The 22,923-nt window shown below is 37.0% G+C and overlaps 1 protein-coding gene across 1 annotated transcript in view; it reads right to left on the minus strand.

The window, feature by feature from the left end:
* The window catches only part of LOC134651258 (autophagy protein 12-like), a 37,117-nt gene extending 14,507 nt beyond the window's left edge, over positions 1-22,610 (minus strand). The window contains exon 1 of the mRNA XM_063506327.1: positions 22,601-22,610. The gene's annotated coding sequence lies outside the window, so the exon portion shown is untranslated. The remainder of the gene's footprint in view (positions 1-22,600) is intronic.
* Between the last annotated feature and the right edge of the window lie 313 nt (positions 22,611-22,923).

Genomic DNA, 22,923 nt, shown 5'->3' on the forward strand with positions numbered 1-22,923 from the left:
ATAAGAGAACGACTGCCGTATTCGAACTTCAAGATATTCACAAGAGACGACACGTACTAGATCCATTCTAATCTAAACTATAACGTATCTAGACGTTATAGTTTAGATTTCAACTAGTTCTCTTTTGCAGCGCAATTCGGGCAACCAATGTTACTTTTACGATAGATCGTGTTAGATATCTATTAGATGTGAATTCGATCTCTAAGTAATATCTTGTGGAAATCGTTCAAGAGTATCTCCAGAATCGCGGAAATGTCAAATATGACAGGTTAGATCTTAAACATATCGTTATCGTATCTTGGCGATGTCTAAAAGATATCTAATAGATGTCTATTACAAAATCCGAATCGGGCCCCGAAACTCTTAAGTCGTACGTATAAGCACCAAATCTAAAAACATATGCGACACTCCCATATTTCAACAACTTTACTGTTGCAATACGACACGAACTCTTTAACATTTCTGAACTTTTCATGCATTTAAGTGCATACTTTGCTATAGTAGACCTTAACTCGTTGCAACAAAGGTTAAAAATGGTCGACAATTTATACAATGAGTTTTTTGTTCCGCCACCCTTCAATTGTTTTAAGTTGCCATTTTTTTAAACATATTTGTGTCAATGAGATAACACCGTTAAGAGCATACAGTTTACAGCAGAATATATGAAATTTTGTTAAGTTTTTATTGTTCAATGTGACCGATTTAGTATAAACAAAAAGTAATTTCTTACATTTCACCCCTTAGACTAGGATATTTGACACAGTTCTTTTATAAGATTTGTGATGAAATGAAATTCTTTCATATTGCACAATCATAATGTATTTCATTATTAAGAAGCGCTGGTGGCCTAGTGGTAAGAGCGTGCGACTTGCAATCCGGAGGTCGCGGGTTCGAACCCCGGCTCGTACCAATGAGTTTTTCGGAACTTATGCACGAAATATCATTTGATATTTACGTTGCTTTTCGGTGAAGGAAAACATCGTGAGGAAACCGGACTAATCCCGATACGGGCCTAGTTTACCCTCTGGGTTGGAAGGTCAGATGGCAGTCGCTTTCGTAAAACTAGTGCCCACGCCAATTACTGGGATTAGTTGCCAAGCGGACCCCAGGCTCCCATGAGCCGTGGCAAAATGCCGGGACAACGCGAGGAAGAAGACCATAATGTATTTTATTATTATTCACATCCAGTGCCGGCCCGAGCCCTTTGATCAGGGTAGAGCGAAATCGAGTTTTGGCGCCCTTCGTTGAAGCTTTTTACCCAAAAGCAAAACAAAAGCGCTGGGGGAAACATAATATTTAGTAATGAATTTTTTTTTTCAAAATCAACGTTTATTTCAAACAATACTCATTAGGTACAGTCACTGGAATGTCCGGGCGTGGTCATTATTAATGGTTTATCGTCATTTTCTTCTGACGGATCTAGTGCGTAAATTACCATAGTAATAGTTCTACGGCTACTTCGGACCATATTTTCACGGATTCGGATCGGACGTAGTGCGAAACCGCTCTTAGTCGCGTAAAATTAAGTTTTAAATTTACCTGCGACGTTTCGAGGACGGTGTTGTCCCCGTGGTCTCGGAGAAGTATGTACTTATTGACCAAAATAATGTGTTTATTATAAGATTCAATGACGAGTGTGTTTATAGTCTGACAAAAAGAGTAGAAATAAAAAAATGCCTATACTCTAGTGTCGTTAGTTTCAAATAAATCTATATTTATAAGAAAACGGGACGTTTGTGTGTGTGTTTGTAGGGCTGCCGAGTTTCTTGCGGCGTTTCTTCTCGGAAAATACGGTCTTTTCCGAAGCGCTAGTAGTTTAGAATGATCAGACATGTAATTGTAAATCTTTTGACCGCCATTTTTATTTCCAAAATGTCACGCACACGCCATCGTCACGCGTTCGTTGCTTTGTTTACTGTTTTGTGTAGCCCAGGATATAGTTTGTCGAAGGACTGTCTCATTTCAAACATAGACGGAGAGAATCATACTATCTTTGTCTTACATTAGTACTAGCACCCAAAAGAAAAGGATGAGTTTAGTATTCCTGGTTCTTACTGACTGACAAATTGGTTTGACTAACTATACTAATGATACCATGTATTTACTAAAATGGTTATTTAAGTGTGACCCTTGTGCGATCTTTGAAAAAAGTTCTTGGCGTTTAAAGGGTTAAAGAATTACATTAAATGAATGAATGCTTGTTTTTAATGTTAATTATATAAGATAATATTTAGAAAATTCTATTTAATATTTATAATGATCATCTCTTGGAATGTTTATGTTATTTTTATACTCACAGTCTTAACATGTAGACTTGTAGAGTCTGCGTGGAAAGAGAATGAGTCGTGAAATGTATGGGACCCAATACATTCTACGACTCTCCTCTCTCTGCACAGACTCTAATATGTAGTACTATTAGTTTTTAAATCCTCAACTTGACAGTCACAAAGCACTAGCACATCTGTTTTAAACTTGCCGTACATATATATTCATACTGCTCAAAAATATCCGAACAAGCACTTCAACCTAAGGCCCAGCCATACAAACGAAACATCCAAAATTTGCCACTGAAATTTGAACCTAAACTGTAGGAAATAGAGTTGATTTTGCGTTGTTTGAAAATTGTACGAAAAAAGCAAAAGCGACTTCCAATTGAACATGGTTTAAATTACATCGAACTGAATAGGTACTATAGGTAGGACCTTGGGCCTTAGGAGGATACAGTGGTGCTAAGCTAATAGTTTTGCTGATTGTATACAGACTATACAGGATGCAATGGTATAATGTCAAAAGAGGGATGATTCTGAAAATTGCAAAATACGACCTATCTAAAAGCACTTTCTACTGTATAAGTAATAGTAACAGATTTTCAGAAGCGCTGGTGGCCTAGCGGTAAGAGCGTGCGACTTTCAATCCGGAGGTCGCGGGTTCAAACCCTGGCTCGTACCAATGAGTTTTTCGGAACTTATGTACGAAATATCATTAGATATTTACCAGTTGCTTTTCGGTGAAGGAAAACATCGTGAGGAAACCGGACTAATCCCAATAAGGCCTAGTTTCCCCTCTGGGTTGGAAGGTCAGATGGTAGTCGCTTTCGTAAAAACTAGTGCCTACGTCAAATCATGGGATTAGTTGTCAAGCGGACCCCAGGCTCCCATGAGCCGTGGCAAAAATGCTGGGATAACGCGAGGAAGAAGAAGTAGTAACAGATTTTCATAATTATCCCTCTTTCGAAATTACCCCAATGCACCTTACCTATCGTTCAGTACCCGTACCACTAGTCACTGACAGTGTCAACACTAAGGTCTAGACCTGAAATGAAAAATATTTGTTAAATTTACAATTTTATTTCAAAGTAAGTGTTTGGTCGTAGAAAAAGTATTGTATGCAACGTTGTTTAACTGAGTCAAAAAATACTCGTGGCGTCTTTATTAACAATTTTCGGCTTCGACTCAAATTGTTTTTTTTGACCTCTTAGACAACGGTTGCATAATAGTATTTTATGTAACCCTTGTTAAACAACGTTGCATACAATATTTTTTCTACGACCAAGCACTTACTTTGAAACACAAAAGTAGCAAAAATGGAGGGTACGGGTGGAAAAAGAATGCATGAAATAAAAAAAACATGTCTATGGTTCACTTAAACAGGTAGTGTATCTATAGATACCACATAACAATTTTTTTTTGACGAGCAGAATAAAGACAACCACCACAAAATGTCATTTCCGTAAAGTCTATAAAGTGGGTGATTTTCGAACGTAAAAAAATGGGAGGTGTCAATACAAATATCTTTGACATTTTTGTTGCCAAGTTCAAATCTACATAAAATGCAGTTTTTGTACATTTCTCCCGCTATAAAAGTTCGTTACGCCGAAAAAAAATACTGTAAGTATTTTGTGTTGTATTTTTTGGTAGATTATTGGATAATGTATGTGTAGTACTTAGGTCATAATTTACCGTAGTTATTGTTTTCTGACAAAATATTCACTCTAAAAGTTTGTGGTTCGTATGAACCCTGTGCCCGTTTGGGGCACGTTCAAGTGGTTTCTAAGTGGCCACTGACCTGCAGGGAGTTTACATGACATTTAAGGGTAAGATTTTTTACTATGAATGAACCCTCATAGTACAAAAGTTATATATTTTCCTTTGGATTTTAAATTAAATATTTATTTAACGGGTAATCTTAAGAGCCACGATATCCACGCGAGCTAAGCAAGTGCATGCAGTTAGTGCATTTTGTGACGCAAGTGTAAATGTGACGTGCATGTGACTTACCTACCCTTAAAACTACTCTGTATGGCTAACAAGGCAGTGGCCATATATGTACCACGTACCACCATTGGTAACGGGCAGTGGGCATATAAAAACTACCGGTTTTTTTAATTGAATTAATGATAGTAAAAAAAAACAAGAAATTACTTTTCTTTTAACGCTATTATCGACCCGAATTAGTAATCAAAAGTAAAAAATGCGTCAGGCCTGTTTAAGGGTTAAAATTAGGTTGGCAACAATGTTTGTATTTCATTCAATATTTTTTAAGTGGTCATTACACGAAGTATCGAAAAAGTGCCAAATAGATAATGTGGTGTATATGTCCAAATGCTTTTTTGGGGAATAGACTAAAGACTTGTCTTGACAACTATAAGGTAGGGGTTTAAAGGTGTGTGCACGACCCTTTAAATGTCAAATAAAAGTACGGGAGTAAAAAAAATACTATTTATACATCTCGCTCGCACTAATATGTCAATACGAGCGAGATGCATAGAAAGTAAGTTACGTAGACGCTAGCGTGTATGTCAGTTTTGACACTGTCTGTAACTCGTGTTAAGGGTATAGATTTATTTTTAAGTATTCGTAACTTTGATTTTTAGAGTAGGTACTTAAGTTTTAAGTTGTATTTTTAACTTTAATATTTCGTCGTGTATATTTGCCTGTTTAAAGCGCTATAGTTTTTAAAATTGACGTGTAAAGGTGTTTTAATGAATGTACGAGGCTGTAATAAAGTTATTTCCTCTATGTGATGTTGTTTCATTCATACATATACTTAAAAATATCCTATCCACATAAAATTACCAAGGCTTGTAAAAAGGATTGTAAAAAATGTGACTCGTACCTACTGCTTTTCACATCACGTACCTTACATTTTTATTTAGCAAAAAAAATGGGCCCTAGAACAGAAAAGTGGCACTTTGATTTGACCCTTCCTAGCAGAGAAGAAAGAGCCCTTTTTCGAATACCAGCCCTAGTAGCACGGTCGCATTTTTATCATTTATCACCATGCCTGTCACGTTCTAACAAGTATGTAAGTGCGAAAGTGACGGGCTTAGTGATAGTGGATAAAAATGGATCCGTGCTGAGCCCGCAGTACGGATATGATGGTCGTTCTTGTCTACGTGACAGCGTGATAAAACGGTGTCCGTCACTTTCTTTCCCACGGTGTTAAACAGTGACAGTTATTTTATCACGTGGATAAAGATGGATAAAGCTATCCATAATAGGCTGGCAGGTGATGTGAAAACAATACCTATATGTATATACCTACTAGCTTTTGCCCGCGACTTCGTCTGCGTGGAATTAGTGACAGCAGCTAAAGTAAGTATAGCGGCTGGATAAATGCTAATAGCAATCATTCAATTTGTGCATTGCTTACTTCAATTCATTAACTATTTCAATTCCACCCCCCTTTGCACTCTCTTCAGGGGTGATTTCCGACATAAAAACTATCCTATGTCCTTCCCCGGGACTCTAACTATCTATATGCCAAATTTCAACTAAATCCGTTCAGCGGTTTAAGCGTGAAAAGGTGACAGACAGATACACTTTAGCATTTATATGATATTAGTATGGAGTATGGATGGATGTAAAGCGTAATGGGGGGAATTAGACTACCAATGTTTACAAATATGGGGCATTATATCTTACAGGGCCGGATTAAGCATGTCGGGGCCTCTAGGCAGTGCAATGCTCGGGCCCCCCTTACAGTCAATTCTGCATACATAATGTTCAGTTCAGGTCGTAGACTATCTTCTTTGACCAGAACTAAGGAGTTGTGAACGATATCCTTGGCCGTGCGTCTGCCACTTCGTGGTCTGCAGCTCAGAAATATATTGTTTCGGCCACCGCTGCCAAAAGTGTTGTCGCATTTTCTCCAGCATCTCGTAGCGTGGGAGCCGGTCCGTCTCTGCCGTCAAGTCCTTGCTGGGCGGCGCTATCAGCGATCGGCCAATAAGGAAATGAGCTGGAGTTAATGCGGAAAGGTCGTTTGGGTCTGTGGAAAGAGGATGCATGGGTCTGGAATTTAGGAGGGCTTCGGCCTGGGCCAAAACCGTGCTAAATTCCTCAAAAGTTAAATTCGCGTTGCCAATAACGCGCTTCAAGTGATATTTGCAAGACTGTGCAGCTCTCTCACACAAACCCGACATATGTGGCGCAAGGGGGGTTAAAATGCAAATTAATGTTATCATTAGCGATAGCGCGCGATAGTGTGCGATGAATAGGAGCGACGAAAGTTCTTTCATCGCCCCTACAAAGCAACGGCCATTGTCGGAATCGGAATATATGACGTTAGGCTTACCACGGCGCGAAATAAAGCGTTTAAGTGCTAGTAGGTATCCTTCGGTACTAAGACTTGTGACCAAATCAAGATAAACCGCGCGCGTCGTGAAGCAAACTATCAGACAGATGTATGCCTTATGAGGCTTAGCTCCCCTACCCTACCCCTACGGTTAAGTAGGTACATATACTGGCCCCGCGTAGTCTACCCCGCAGCTCATAAAGGCGAACCCGGGTTCCAAACGTAGTGAAGGTAAGTTACCCATAATAGGAGCAAAGGTTTTCGCCTTCACGCGGATGTAGGTTACACAGGTGCTTACCACTCGCTTTGCTAAATTAGAGGAGAGAGGCCACCAGCAGTCTTTGATAGTAGCAAGCAGGAGACTAGGAGGCGCATGTAGCAATCGTATGTGTTCACTTCACTCTGAAACAAAAGCTGTGTGAAACGATATTTCGAACAAAGCAAAATTGGATGATTTTTTGTCGTATGAAAAACTAGTCGCATTACTAATACGACCACCGACCCTTATCAGCTTATCTGTGTCTTGCAAGGTTTGTATAGATTTATACGAAAATATTACTATTCATTTATTATACGAAAATATTACTATTCATCTATATATATAAATGCAAGTGTCCTGACTGACTGACTGATTCATCAACGCAGAGCCGAAACTACAAAAGCTAGAAAGTTGAAATTTGCACACTAGGTTGCATTTGTAAAGTGTACAAGAGATAAGAAGCGATTTTGAAAAATTCAACCCCTAAGGGGGTTAAAAAGGGGATGAAAAGTTGTATGGGGTTCAAGTTTTAGTTTAAGCTAGGAATTTGAAACTTTGTGAAAATGTATTATATTAAAAAACAAGAAAACTAATTTCAGCGTTTTCGAAAATTCATCCCCCAAGGTGGTGAAAAAGGGGTTGAAAGTTTGTATAGAGATCAAATATTTTTGTGAGTGTGTGACTTTAAACTTTGTATATGGGTATATTATTATAAGACAGGAAAAGTAATTTCAGCGTTTTTGAAAATTCATCCCCTAGCAGGGTTAAAAAGGGGTTGAAAGTTTGAATCCATTACAAATGCTTTGAAACTTCTTAGAAAGGCATAATAGCCGATTACAAAAAAAAGTAATTGCGACGTTTTAGGAAATTCAACCCCTAAGGGGGTAAAAAAGGGGATAAAACTTTGTCTTGGGGTGCAAATTTTATTTTAAGCTAGGACCTTGAAACTTTGCAAAAAGGTATTAAATTAAAAAACAAGAAAACTAATTTCAGCGTTTTTAAAAATTCATCCCCCGAGGTGGTGAAAAAGGGGTTGAAAGTTTGTACGGAGATCAAATATTATTGAGAGTGCGGGACTTGAGTCTTTGTATAAAGCCATATTATTAAAACTCAAGAAAAGTAATTTCAGCGTTTTTAAAAATTCATCCCTTAAAAGGGTTAAAAAGGGGATGAAAGGTTGTATGGGGTTCAAGATTTATTTTAAGCTAGGAATTTGAAACTTTGTAAAAATGTATTATATTAAAAAATAAGAAAACTAATTTCAGCGTTTTCGAAATTTCATCCCCCAAGGTGGTGAAAAAGGGGTTGAAAGTTTGTATGGAGATCAAATATTTTTGTGAGTGTGTGACTTTAAACTTTGTATATGGGTATATTATTATAAGCCAGGAAAAGTAATTTCAGCGTTTTTGAAAATTCATCCCCTAACAGGGTTAAAAAGGGGTTGAAAGTTTGAATCCACTACAAATGCTTTGAAACTTCTTAGAAAGGCATAATAGCCGATTGCAAAAAAAGGAATTGCGACGTTTTAGGAAATTCAACCCCTGAGGGGGTAAAAAAGGGGATGAAACTTTGTCTTGGGGTGCAAATTTTATTTTAAGATAGGACCTTGAAACTTCGCAAAAAGGTATTAAATAAAAAACAACAAAACAAATTTCAGTGTTTTTAAAAATTCATCCCCCGAGGAGGTGAAAAAGGGGTTGAAAGTTTGTATGGAGATCAAATATTTTTGAGAGTGCGAGACTTAAATCTTTGTACAACGCCATAGTATTAGAACACAAAAAAACTTATTTCAGCGTTTTTAAAAATTCATCCGATAACAGGGTTAAAAAGGGGTTGAAAGATTGTATAGGTTATAATTTTATTTAAAGCTAGGAACTTGAAGCTTCGTAAAAAGGTATTTTATTAAGAGGAAAGAAAACTAATTTCAGAGTCTTTGATAAGATCCCCCAAGGTGGTGGAAGGGGGTCGAAAATTTGTATGGAACCCAAATATTTATTTGAGTGCGGGACTTGAATCGTTGTATAAAGGCATATTATTACAATACAAGAAAAGTAATTTCAGCGTTTTTAAAAATTAATCCCCTAAAAGTTTAAACAGGGGTTGAGAGTTGGTAGAGGGTTCAAATTTTATTTAAAGCTATTAGGAACTTCAAACTTCGTAAATAGGTAGTTAGGTAGTAGGTTTTATTAAATAGTGGACTTGAAAATCTTCTGGGGGTTGAGAGAGATTATATCGAGATTATCGAGAACAATTTTATTCAGTTAGGGGCTCGAAACTTTGTAGCCAGGTTGTGAAAGACAAATCTCAAGCGTTGTATAATAATTAACAAATGATTAACAGTCCCTACTGCTATCTTTTGCTGCATAATGTTCTAAGCTAATGTAAAATTTATAACCACCAATATACAAATCCACGCGTACGAAGTCGCGGGCAACAGCTAGTTTATTATAAAACCGCAACTTACAACAAATTAAAGGGAATTAGGGTGGTATCAAAGGATACGACTTTGCTGCTATTAATTTTAATTTTATAGCATTTACAATTATGTAGATTTCGATTTATGGAACACGATATTGGAATATGTAACGCTGGAAGCCAATGTTAATTGAATAATAAAGTGGTAAACTATAGATTCCCATCAAAAACATTACACGTAAAAAGCTGCAAGTCTCGCAACGCTTCTACTACAAAAAAGTTTTGAGATGTAATGTAACGTGAAACCAAGTCGGTTATTTTAATCAGTGGGGTGTGGGGTGTGGGGTGTTAAAACCGTATCAATAAGATATCTTTAATTTGTAATACATGTAATGACTTGGCAATCGCACGTGTACTTAATGCTCAAACTGCAATTAGCGCTAGCGTTATGTTCAATTAGAATTATTTTTAATAGGTGACGATGATCCTTATGTCATTATCATTATGCAGCCGTGCGATGGCCAAGCCATTATACGTCCCTTTTCATAGATAACGTCACATAATATAAACAACCACACGCTTTTTACTACGCTACTAGTCATTGATAAACATAGCGAATAAAAGTTTAATGCCCCATCGTAAAACAAGATCCACTCGACATAAGTCAGTGCTATCGTCGATCTACAAACACGTGTCAACGGTTTAATAATTGATTAGGGCCAAGTAGGTATACCTACTTATTTATTTAAACTGTATTGCCTCCTTAAAATAAACACACATGGCAGGCGGCGTTTTCTACTTAGCTATGTACTACCTACCTTACTAAAGGCTTACTACTACTAAGTACTTACTTATTGTTAGCTTATCCTCCTAAGGCCCAAGGTCCTACCTGTAGTACCTATTCAGTTCGATGTAATTTAAACCATGTTCAATAGTAGGGAGTTAGGGAGTACCTAACTACTGCAATATTTATGTATTTTTGGCATTATTTTTGTATTTTGTGCAATAAAGTTTAAATAAATAAATAAATATTTATATTTAAATATTTTTCAATATTATCCGACCTACATTTCAATTCAAGTTCCTTCTTTATTCAAATTTTATATTATTCGCTCTGGTTGAGGTTATTTTCGACCAATAAACGTGAAGCAGAATCCAATTACTGGGAAAATAGGCCACAAGGGCACTTTTACACGTCAATATGGAATTTACATACAGCAAAAAAAACACATCAATAATTATAAAATACAACTAAGCCGTAAATATCAAATCAAAATGATAATAAAATAAGTCACAGTCTAATTACTTACCGTTAAATGATAATAAAATATGTGATTTCTTAATTACCCATCACTATGAACTGGTTAAATACCACGTAGGTAGGTACCTCATTAGTTTATTAAATTAGTAAACAATTACTTTATTTACACTGACCAAAATCATTAAATAATTGGGCAATTATATACAGTGAAACTAAAATAAAATAGAATTACCTACATCGACGTTTAAAACACTTCGTAACCGACACATTGACATCACTACGACCGCCGAGCTTTATTACCCCTGCCACAGAATAAATAATAGTACTAAGTACAGAAGACTCACTCTCTAACAAAACGCGTCTGTTACGATCAGCACAGATATGGCCGCTAGGTGGCGACAGCGCCACGCGCGGCTTATGGCTTTCCCCAAAATTGGGGCCGAACGGATGTACTTTTAGCTACCTGTAGCAAAGCGACGAAATCGCGGAGTGAGACACGCCTGCCCCTGCCTCGAGTTTTATGGCCTCAGTCGTCTTTTGGGTCAAGGGCGAGTATGAGAAAATACTACTTACGTGCTGCCAGTTGCCACGCCCTCATGGGGCCCTTAAAACATTGGCCTCTCGCTGACTTTTACTATCACCACGGGATATTTTTTTATTAGTTAAAATAAAACTTTTATTGTAACATAAACATTTGTTTTTAGGGTTCCGTATTCCGTACCCAAGGGTAAAATCGGGACCCCATTAAAAACAGAATAAAATGTGGGGCGGCTCCGCGGCGGCTCCCATGCGGCTCCAATGGCGGCTAACATACAACAGACGTGATTTTTTTTTGTTGTTTTTTGCGTAGGCAATGGTACGGAACCCATCATCCACTTCAATCGCACTTCCATGGCCGTTTTTAGGGTTCCGTAGCCAAATGGCAAAAAACGGAACCCTTATAGATTCGTCATGTCTGTCTGTCTGTCTGTCTGTCCGTCTGTCCGTCTGTCTGTCCGTCCGTATGTCACAGCCACTTTTCTCCGAAACTATAAGAACTATACTGTTGAAACTTGGTAAGTAGATGTATTCTGTGAACCGCATTAAGATTTTCACACAAAAATAGAAAAAAAAAACAATAAATTTTTGGGGTTCCCCATACTTCGAACTGAAACTCAAAAATTTTTTTTCATCAAACCCATACGTGTGGGGTATCTATGGATAGGTCTTCAAAAATGATATTGAGGTTTCTAATATCATTTTTTTCTAAACTGAATAGTTTGCGCGAGAGACACTTCCAAAGTGGTAAAATGTGTGTCTCCCCCCCCCTGTAACTTCTAAAATAAGAGAATGATAAAACTAAAAAAAATATATGATGTACATTACCATGTAAACTTCCACCGAAAATTGGTTTGAACGAGATCTAGTAAGTAGTTTTTTTTTATACGTCATAAATCGCCTAAATACGGAACCCTTCATGGGCGAGTCCGACTCGCACTTGGCCGCTTTTTTTAGTTTTTTTACCTTCGGAATTGATAATAATAATAATAGGCCTTTACCATCTGTGTCAGATGTTTAAGCAGCATCCCGGAATGGTTACGACACTTGTGTTCGTGGCTGTAAAGCGGAATGGATACTACGGTTTAAATTATTATACGGTAAATTGGTCAGTAAGGCTAATATGCTCGGTTTCTTATCATCTGTCATCATGCCTGTCACTAGGGTGTTGCTTATTTCGTCGAAGTCAAAATTTTCTATGTCTCACCCGCTTAATTTGTTCTATTTGACTAAAAAACAAATGTGGATTTTTTTTCAGAATTTTCAATTACGTTTTAGGGGTTGCTACCGAATTTTTAAAATTTGGACCTTCCATACAAGATTATTTTTTTTTAGTTTTTTTCTCGTTTTTTTTTATGAGACAACGGGTCAGGGTGTATTAATGTGCAGTTTAACATAAAATAATACCACTATTTTTTAAAGCTTTAAGTATATTTTTTTATGCGTTCTAAATATTAATTCAGCAGTGCGCACTCCTAAAACAGGGATAAAAATTATTTAAAAATATATATTAACTACTAGCTGTTGCCCGCGACTTCGTACGCGTGGATTTGTATATTGGTGGTTATAAATTCTACATTAGCTTAGAACATTATGCAGCAAAAGATAGCAGTAGGGACGGTTAATCATTTGTTAATTATTATACAACGCATGAGATTTGTCTTTCACAACCTGGCTACAAAGTTTCGAGCCCCTAACTGAATAAAATTGTTCTCGATAATCTCGATATAATCTCTCTCAACCCCCAGAAGATTTTCAAGTCCACTATTTAATAAAACCTACTACCTAACTACCTATTTACGAAGTTTGAAGTTCCTAGCTTTAAATAAAATTTGAACCCTCTACCAACTCTCAACCCCTGTTTAAACTTTTAGGGGATGAATTTTTAAAAGCGGCCAAGTGCGAGTCGGACTCGCCCATGAAGGGTTCCGTATTTAGGCGATTTATGACGTATAAAAAAAAACTACTTACTAGATCTCGTTCAAACCAATTTTCGGTGGAAGTTTACATGGTAATGTACATCATATATTTTTTTTAGTTTTATCATTCTCTTATTTTAGAAGTTACAGGGGGGGGGACACACATTTTACCACTTTGGAAGTGTCTCTCGCGCAAACTATTCAGTTTAGAAAAAAATGATATTAGAAACCTCAATATCATTTTTGAAGACCTATCCATAAATACCCCACACGTATGGGTTTGATGAAAAAAAAATTTTTGAGTTTCAGTTCGAAGTATGGGGAACCCCAAAAATTTATTGTTTTTTTTCTATTTTTGTGTGAAAATCTTAATGCGGTTCACAGAATACATCTACTTACCAAGTTTCAACAGTATAGTTCTTATAGTTTCGGAGAAAAGTGGCTGTGACATACGGACGGACAGACAGACGGACAGACGGACAGACGGACAGACAGACAGACATGACGAATCTATAAGGGTTCCGTTTTTTGCCATTTGGCTACGGAACCCTAAAAACGCTGAAATTACTTTTCTTGTATTGTAATAATATGCCTTTATACAACGATTCAAGTCCCGCACTCCAATAAATATTTGGGTTCCATACAAATTTTCGACCCCCTTCACCACCTTGGGGGATGAATTATCAAAGACTCTGAAATTAGTTTTCTTTTCTCTTAATAAAATACCTTTTTACGAAGCTTCAAGTTCGTAGCTTTAAATAAAATTATAACCTATACAATCTTTCAACCCCTTTTTAACCCTGTTATGGGATGAATTTTTAAAATCGCTGAAATAAGTTTTCTTGTGTTCTAATACTATGGCGTTGTACAAAGATTTAAGTTTCGCACTCTCAAAAATATTTGATCGCCATACAAACTTTCAACCCCTTTTTCACCTCCTCGGGGGATGAATTTTTAAAAACGCTGAATAGGTTTTTTGTTTATTAATAAAATACCTTTTTACAAAGTTTCAAGTTCTTAGCTTTAAATAAAATTTGAACCCTATACAAACTTTCAACCCCTTTTGAACCCTTATAGGGTATGAATTTTTAAAATCGCTGAAATCACTTTTCTCGTATTCTAATAATATGTCATTATACAAAGATTCAAGTCCCGTACTTACAAAAAATATTGACCTCCATACAAATTTTCAACCCCTTTTTCACCACCTTAAATGTTGAATTTTGAAAAACGCTAACATGAGTTTTCTTCTCTTTTAATGAAATAACTTTTTACGAAGTTACAAATTCGTAGCTTAAAATAAAATTTAAACCCTATACAATCTTTCAACCCCTTTTTAACCCTTTTAAGGGATGAATTTTTGAAAACGCTGAAATTACTTTTCTTGAGAATTAATAATATGGCTTTATACAAAGATTCAAGTCCCGCACTCTAAAAAATATTTGATCTCCGTACAAACTTTCAACCCCTTTATCACCACCTCGGGGGATGAATTTTTAAAAACACTGAAATTTGTTTTGTTGTTTTTTAATTTAATACCTTTTTGCGAAGTTTCAAGGTCCTATCTTAAAATAAAATTTACACCCCAAGACAAAGTTTCATCCCCTTTTTTACCCCCTCAGGGGTTTAATTTCCTAAAACGTCGCAATTCCTTTTTTTGCAATCGGCTATTATGCCTTTCTAAGAAGTTTCAAAGCATTTGTAGTGGATTCAAACTTTCAACCCCTTTTTAACCCTGTTAGGGGATGAATTTTAAAAAACGCTGAAATTACTTTTCCTGTCTTATAATAATATACCCATATACAAAGTTTAAAGTCACACACTCACAAAAATATTTGATCTCCATACAAACTTTCAACCCCTTTTTCACCACCGTAGGGGATGAATTTCCGAAAACGCTGAAATTAGTTTTCTTATTTTTTAATATAATACATTTTTACAAAGTTTCATATTCCTAGCTTAAAATAAATCTTGAACCCCATACAACCTTTCATCCCCTTTTTAACCCTTTTAAGGGATGAATTTTTAAAAACGCTGAAATTACTTTTCTTGAGTTTTAATAATATGGCTTTATACAAAGACTCAAGTCCCGCACTCTCAATAATATTTGATCTCCGTACAAACTTTCAACCCCTTTTTCACCACCTCGGGGGATAAATTTTTAAAAACGCTGAAATAAGTTTTCTTGTTTTTTAATTTAATACCTTTTTGCAAAGTTTCAAGGTCCTAGCTTAAAATAAAATTTGCACCCCAAGACAAAGTTTCATCCCCTTTTTTACCCCCTTAGGGGTTGAATTTCCTAAAACGTCGCAATTACTTTTTTTTGTAATCGGCTATTATGCCTTTCTAAGAAGTTTCAAAGCATTTGTAATGGATTCAAACTTTCAACCCCTTATTAACCCTGTTATGGGATGAATTTTCAAAAACGCTGAAATTACTTTTCCTGTCTTATAATAATATACCCATATACAAAGTTTAAAGTGACACACTCACAAAAATATTTGATCTCCATACAAACTTTCAACCCCTTTTTCACCACCTTGGGGGATGAATTTTCGAAAACGCTGAAATTAGTTTTATTGTTTTTTAATATAATACATTTTCACAAAGTTTCAAATTCCTAGCTTAAACTAAAACTTGAACCCCATACAACCTTTCATCCCCTTTTTAACCCCCTTAGGGGTTGAATTTTTCAAAATCGCTTCTTATCTCTTGTACACTTTACAAATGCAACCTAGTGTGCAAATTTCAACTTTCTAGCTTTTGTAGTTTCGGCTCTGCGTTGATGAATCAGTCAGTCAGTCAGTCAGTCAGTCAGTCAGGACACTTGCATTTATATATATAGATAATACTTACCTAGTATTGAATTACATTGGTATAAATAGCTTCCATATACTTTGACTCACTATCTCACTAAAAAATAAGAAAAATTAAAAAAAAAAATCATCATGTATGAAGGATCCAAATTTTCTAAATTCGGTAGCGACCCCTAAACCGAAATTAAAAATTCTGAAATAAATCCACATTTGTTTTTTAGTGAAAGAGAACAATTTAAGGGGGTGAGTGAAAATATCAATTTCGACGAAATAAGCAACACCCTACCTGTCACATTCTAACAAGTACCTAAGTATGTAAGTGCGAAAGTGACGCATGACATCACGCAGGGCCGGATTAACCCTAAGGCAGAGTAGGCAACTGCCTATGGGCCCCGCCTCGGCTAGGGGGCCCCGGCGGCCCCGAGCGCACCAAAAATAGTTATTTGTACAAGAGATCAAAGTTTGATATTTCTTCGAGTGCGTATTTTGAGTCCCGTGCAAGCGAAAGATTCTATACTAGATTCACGCGCGTAGCGAGTGAATCTAATTTAGAATCTTGAGCGTAGTAAGAGACTCAAAAGCGCACGAGATGTAAATAACTTTGATCTCGTGTAGTTCACAAAACTTTTCACCTCAGCAGTGAGAACATATTAGAGAACCCGAAAAATTTATTCCTTCTTCATCACTTACCTATTCACTCATGTTTTCTTAAGATATACCAACAATTAAGTTTTCACCTCAGCAGCTCGAACAAGGGTACTTTGCTACTTAAAATCAGTGAGCATAGTACCCTTGTTCGAGCTGCTGAGGTGAAAAAATATTTGTTTCATATTGGGCAAACTTAAAAAAAAAAAATATGGTACCTACTTATACCTAATGTCCAACATCAGTTTCTCAGACACTCAATCATTAGAAGATTAATGTTAACTATGTTATTTTATAACTTTTAAAGTCTGTAATGTCGAGCTCGAAATTCAGGCTCCTGAGGGCCTTAAACCTCATCAATAGAACTCGGCCCTCCGAGTAACTCTTGTACATATGGCACATAATTATTGTTGAGTATAACATTTGACGATTAGTTCGTGTCAGAGCGCTGCTTTCTTACAACTCGACCTTCGGTCTCGCTTTTTAATACAATGAACATTGGTTGGCTCTGGCGTCTGTGCTCAGGCTGAGCTTATCCTGAAGCACGGCTTTGACCTCGGATGAAAGCTCGCCTCACTGGTGAACTTCGGATTTTTATGGCCCGGCACGGCCTTTTTGACACGCTTTCACAATTTTTACATAAAAAATTTCGCGCTCGCTGCGCTCGTGTTTTTTGCTGGTTGACCCTATACCTATATGGTAACTTAACTGGTCAATGAATAGTCATTTAAACCTCATGGAAAATCTTTTTTATTAGGTTAATTTTAATCATTTGGCTCAGCGTATGGTCTTATGATCAGACCATCGCTGTTCAGCCTCGCAATAGTACATTATGTATAATGTACTATTGCGAGGCTGAACAGCGATTAGGTGTACCTAGGGAGGTGAATTCGTAAATGCTCCAGCTCGCAGGTGTTTGTGGCCCGAACCGAAGGTGAGGGTCATAATCATAAATATGCGATCTGGGGCTTTACGAATTACCGCCCGTGGTTTGTGTAAAGTTTTACGTCTTGCCTTGGCCAGGAAGTGAGATTTTCTTCTCGCGTAGCGTACGGGTGGCGTAAAATATTTAACTACCTATTGAGAAAAAATAATTAATTAAAAATTAAAAAACACAACTGCAGTTTAAAAGCGAACTGAAAAGCTAAAAATAATTTTAGTTATGTTAAAACTCAACTTAATGAATGTAAATTAGAATATAAGTGTTCAGGCAGGGTCATAAACAGCAAACGCAAAAGTTTAGGGTCATTTAGGATCGTGACTGTACCTGCATATTTTATTTCAATTGCAGTCGGGGACCTAGATGTATTAAAATATTCCCATTTAAAAGGTCCCCGACTGCAATCAAAATAAAATATACAGGTACAGTCACGATCCTAAATGACCCTAAAATTTTGCATTTGCTGTTTATGACCCTGCCTGAACACTTATATTCTAATTTACATTCATTAAGTTGAGTAACTAACATAACTAAAATTATTTTTAGCTTTTCAGTTCGCTTTTAAACTGCAGTTGTGTTTTTTAATTTTTAATTAATTATTTTTATTTTATACATTTTAGTGATCATACAAACTAACCATATATTTTATGATTTAAGGCAATGTAGTTCCTTCAAGGAGCTTTCATCATGCTGATTTTTGATATGTTACCATGAAACGTGCTTGAAAACCTAAATAGGTCGGACCCAAAAACCAGACGTATTGAAAAGTGCTAGAGCTTACTATCTCTGCAACTACATATTTCCTATAATATCTTTAATACTGCATAATTGTAATACTCATATTTAGATAATATAATATATGTAAATGGTAGCAATTGCATGTACCTAATGCTGATACAGATGGCGCTGTTTTATTCGGATCTAAAGTTAAACTCATGGAGGTTTATTTATGTGATTACCTCCTCATCAGAGTTGATCGACGAATTTGAGCGAAAGTTGTGGCATATGTGGTGGCATAGATATTACTGCGATTTAGGTTAATAGTACAAGCAAAAAATATGTGGGCTTATAGCGAGCTGTAAAAGTTCCTTCGACCCTATGTGGAGGTCGGTCTTCGGCCTTTATCATTTAGATACTTGTACTTGTGCTTGGTTTGAAGAACTAGTAAGCTTGCGTGGAAACAATCCTCTCTCGGACGCTTCGAGCCGTCGGCCCTTAATTGGAGCTTTAGCCTTCGGCCTTCGCAATTAAGAAAATTGGGGAAGTTCCAAAAAGCACGCACTTGCCTTACGCTCCGGGACTACGGCTCCACGCGGAGCTCGGCCTTCGTAATTAAGATGGTTGGGGAAATTGGAAGCATCACGCACCGAGCCTGGCTCCGGGCCTTCAGCCCGACTCGGTGCTCGGCCTTCGGCCTTTGCAATTAAGAAACTTGGGGAAGTTCCAAAGAGCAACGCACCTGGCTTACGCTCCGGGCCTTACGGCCCTACGCGGAGCTCGGCCTTCGAATTTAAGGTGCTTCGGGAAGTTGGAAGCGCGCACCGAGCCTGGCTAAGGGCCTTCGGCCCTACGCAGAGCTCGGCCTTCGGCCTTCGCAATTAAGAAACTTGGGGAAGATACATAAAGCACGCAGCTGGCTTACGCTCCGGGCCTTACGGCCCTACGCGGAGCTCGGCCTTCGGAATTAAGATGCTTGGGGAAGTTGAAAGCGCGCACCGAGCCTGGCTCCGGGCCTTCGGCCCTACTCGGAGCTCGGCCTTCGGCCATCGCAATGAAGAAACTTGGGGAAGATATAAGAAGCACACACCTGGGTTATATACGCTCCGGGCCTTACGGCCCTACGCGGATTTCGGCCTTCGGGATTAATATGCTTGGGGAAGTTGAAAGCGCGCACCGAGCCTGGCTCCGGGCCTTCGGCCCTACTCGGAGCTCGGCCTTCGGCCTTCGCAATTAAGAAACTTGAGGAAGATACAAAAAGCACACACCAGGGTTATATACGTTCCGCGCCTTACGGCCCTACGCGGAGCTCGGCCTCGGTTCGGGATTAAGATGCTTAGAGAAGTTGGAAGCGCGCACTGAGCCTGGCTAAGGGCCTTCGGCCCTAACGCGGAGCTCGGCCTTCGGCCTTCGCAATTAGAATACTTAGGGCTATTGTATAAAGCGCGCACCGGGTCTGTCTTACGCTCCGGGCCTTCGTGTAGGGTATGCAGCTCGGCCTTAAGCCTTTGAAAAAAGTCGGTGCAGAGTTAGCTTAGACGGACTCTACAATCGTATCGATTAATAAATATAAGTTATTTGTACACATTTCGATTCCATTAACGCAATTTGGAACATAGGTACCTATTGGCTGCTTTTAATAGATGTGTTAAAAACTTTAAGTAGTATAATGTAATATATACTATAATTATGTTTTTTTATGATCGGCGGTCAAAACCTTCCTTTTAATATCCAATTCAATAATAATATTTGGTTTTATGGGATTTGCTTTTCTTAACATATTTTGATAATTCTTACTTTCTCAAAATTAAACTTAAACCAACATGTTGCATATATATTATTACTCGTCTTTCAAAGCTCTACATTTTGATACCCTACTCGATAGGTTTGCAAGATATTTTTTTCTTAAGGTTGCGTAATATGGTGTATTAAGTCCGCCATATTGATTTTGTAATGACGTCACATAGCCTATGTTACCCGGGATGACGTAAGGATTCTAATGATGTATCATACATCTAAATCGGTTAAGGCATTCTGAAGTTATCGTGGAATAAAGAAACTCACATACATATATACATACAAACATGAACGCTGAAAACAATACACTCTTTTTTTTGGGCAGTCGTGTAAAAAGTAGGTGAGTTTACCGTGACATCACTACATTCGTTTTCATATACCTAAATTCCATATTAGGCGGGTCAGCACAGTTCATAATGTATGAGAGCTCTACATGAATTCTCACACTAGAGATTTTTTGAGATGTGATAACCTATGTTGCAAATACTATATTTAAAAAAAAATCTCCACAAAATATGTCACATGGTTTTAATAAATCCAAACTATTATTAAAATAGAAAAAATATATCAAAACATGAATCCGACACTCGAGATTTTTTAATATGCAGTTCTCAAACATATACTCATTATGTATTTATATTTTCTCCCAGCTTGACACCAAAACCAGCTCCCAATAATTTTCTTTATTAAAAATATTTTTTTATATAAAAATAACAACTATGTGTACATAACAATTACATGTTAATTAAGCTCTGTATATTTACTATATCCTACAAAAAAATCTCTCACGTAAATTAATCCATTTAATTACTATTAACCATTTTTGTTTTGAAAATGTTTTCGTTGCTTCGAGAAAATGGACAGTGGGTTTGTTTTTCACTTTCTCAAATCTCTTTCTCATGTTAGTGTAACAACAAAAAATCTCCCACGTATATGTAATATTGTATGGAATAAAACCATTATTAAATCATCCAAGCTATTTAAATTACCCTAAATGGCGGGTACTGATTCACTGTAGAGAACGTTTTATCGACTTCCATATCTCCGTCTCACTTCAATGTTCGCGGCAGACGATTGTTCCGCTTCAACAGCCGAGAGTTCGCGATCCGGTCGACCGTTAATTCTCCAATGACTATCTTACCCAGTTTCATCGGTATGCGTTGCGCGCTTACTTAACACACCTCAGGCCAAGCTCCTATAAAACGCGCAATGCATGCATTCATTGCGGTATCTCCTATACGTCACATATGTCAGCTATGAGGCTATGACATGGCTATGACAGACTGTGGCAGTTAGTTCCAAACAAGTATACAGACTTGTCTACCCACCATAAAGTTTAGCGTAAAGAGAATATATCACTCCTTAGTGAAAAACCATACGGTTTGTGCGAAGTTGAGCGTTATGTCAATGCTAATAAAGATGATGGTTTGACTTACGGAAATGAATAATATAATATCATTTTATTTTATATTTCCAATTCCCGTTTCATTTACACCCAATATTAAATCTTTTTCCGTAATAAAATGCGTATATAATTACTGTCATCATCTGTATTTATTTTATTTCTTTAACCCCCGTTATTCATAAACGCGCTACAAACCTCAATTAGCTAATAATAGTAATAATCGTTTGTCCTTATCTGTCACTTTAACTTATGTATTTGTAAGTAAGGGATAAACATAATTGAACTAAATCAGGCCCGTAAAGTTTATGAATAAAGTGGTTAATCTTTATTGCACAAAAGAAAAACCTTATAGTACAAGAGGCGGACTTAAGGCATTCTCTACCAGTTAACGATGGCTTGTCCTCCGGCCCATTTGATCGATGACCTCCTTTGATTATTTATTTTTAATTGACGCCAAAATCCAGACAGGAACTTCGATTTTGACATTTACCACAGTAATGCAGTCGGTAGCAATGTCGCGCTTCAAAATTGCTGCAGTCGACTGCATTGCTGTAGAAAACGTGAAAAAGGTCATTCAAAGGGTAATAGGGTTATATACACCGCGGGATTTAATAACCCGAAAGATTTAAACCAACGATTTTAGAGCCTAATTAGAGTATATAAGTTATATAACACATAGTCCAAAAACCCTTAATTTAAGAGATATTAATTATTTAAAACAAATCACAAGTAAAAAAATCTCAATTCTAACACACCCTTATGCGTGACGTAGCCACCAACTAATTTTACACGCAGACGCACTAACTAGGTACATGGTTATTAGCCAGTTTCACTTAATTAAGTTTGATATCCTACAAAAAGGTTTCACTACCAAAATTTTGTTCTGTTCTCAATCACGAGAGTACAAACTATTTACCTTTACGATAACTGGCTGATAGTTTGACGAAAATGACGAAATTGATGTCAATAAAATGACATATTTCATATGTCACACAAGATATGCGCAAGATAACATCTTTAAATTTGATTGACTGTAATAAATAAAATTCATTTAGCGGATATTCACTTTGTGTACGGATTTGGAAACCCGAAGAACTATGTGCTTCCGGCACGACGGACCCACTTCAGCCTAGAAGTTCGTAAATTGGCTAGACGAACAATACCCTGAGAGGTGGATTGGCCGTGGAAGCAACGTCCTAACCTGGCCCGCCCGGTCACCCGACTTAACGCCATTGGTTTTTTTCTATGGGGAACTCTGAAAGATAAGGAAGGAATACTCAACACCAGTGAACTCTGGAGAAGAATTATTAATAAAAATTCGAACGGCTTCCGAAGAAATAAAGAACACCTTTGTAAACCTAAATAATGAAATCCGTTTAAAATTAAATCTTTGTGCTGAAAACGGTGGTACACACTTCGAAAACCTAATTCATTAAATTAATAAAAAAGCGTAATTGTTTAACATAGTTGTTTATTTTACTTTACTCAGTATAAATCAACACATCGAGAATTTAAAATACGTACTGATAAGCATGATCGATATTTTAACAAAAGGTCATTCAAGTAATCATCCCTTTCCAGCTGTAGTATGAGTTAAAACAATAAGAGGCATGATTTCTTTCGGATATAATCATGG

This window comes from Cydia amplana, chromosome 9 (genome assembly GCF_948474715.1).
Source record: "Cydia amplana chromosome 9, ilCydAmpl1.1, whole genome shotgun sequence".
In the NCBI taxonomy this organism is placed as follows: Eukaryota; Metazoa; Arthropoda; class Insecta; order Lepidoptera; family Tortricidae; genus Cydia; species Cydia amplana.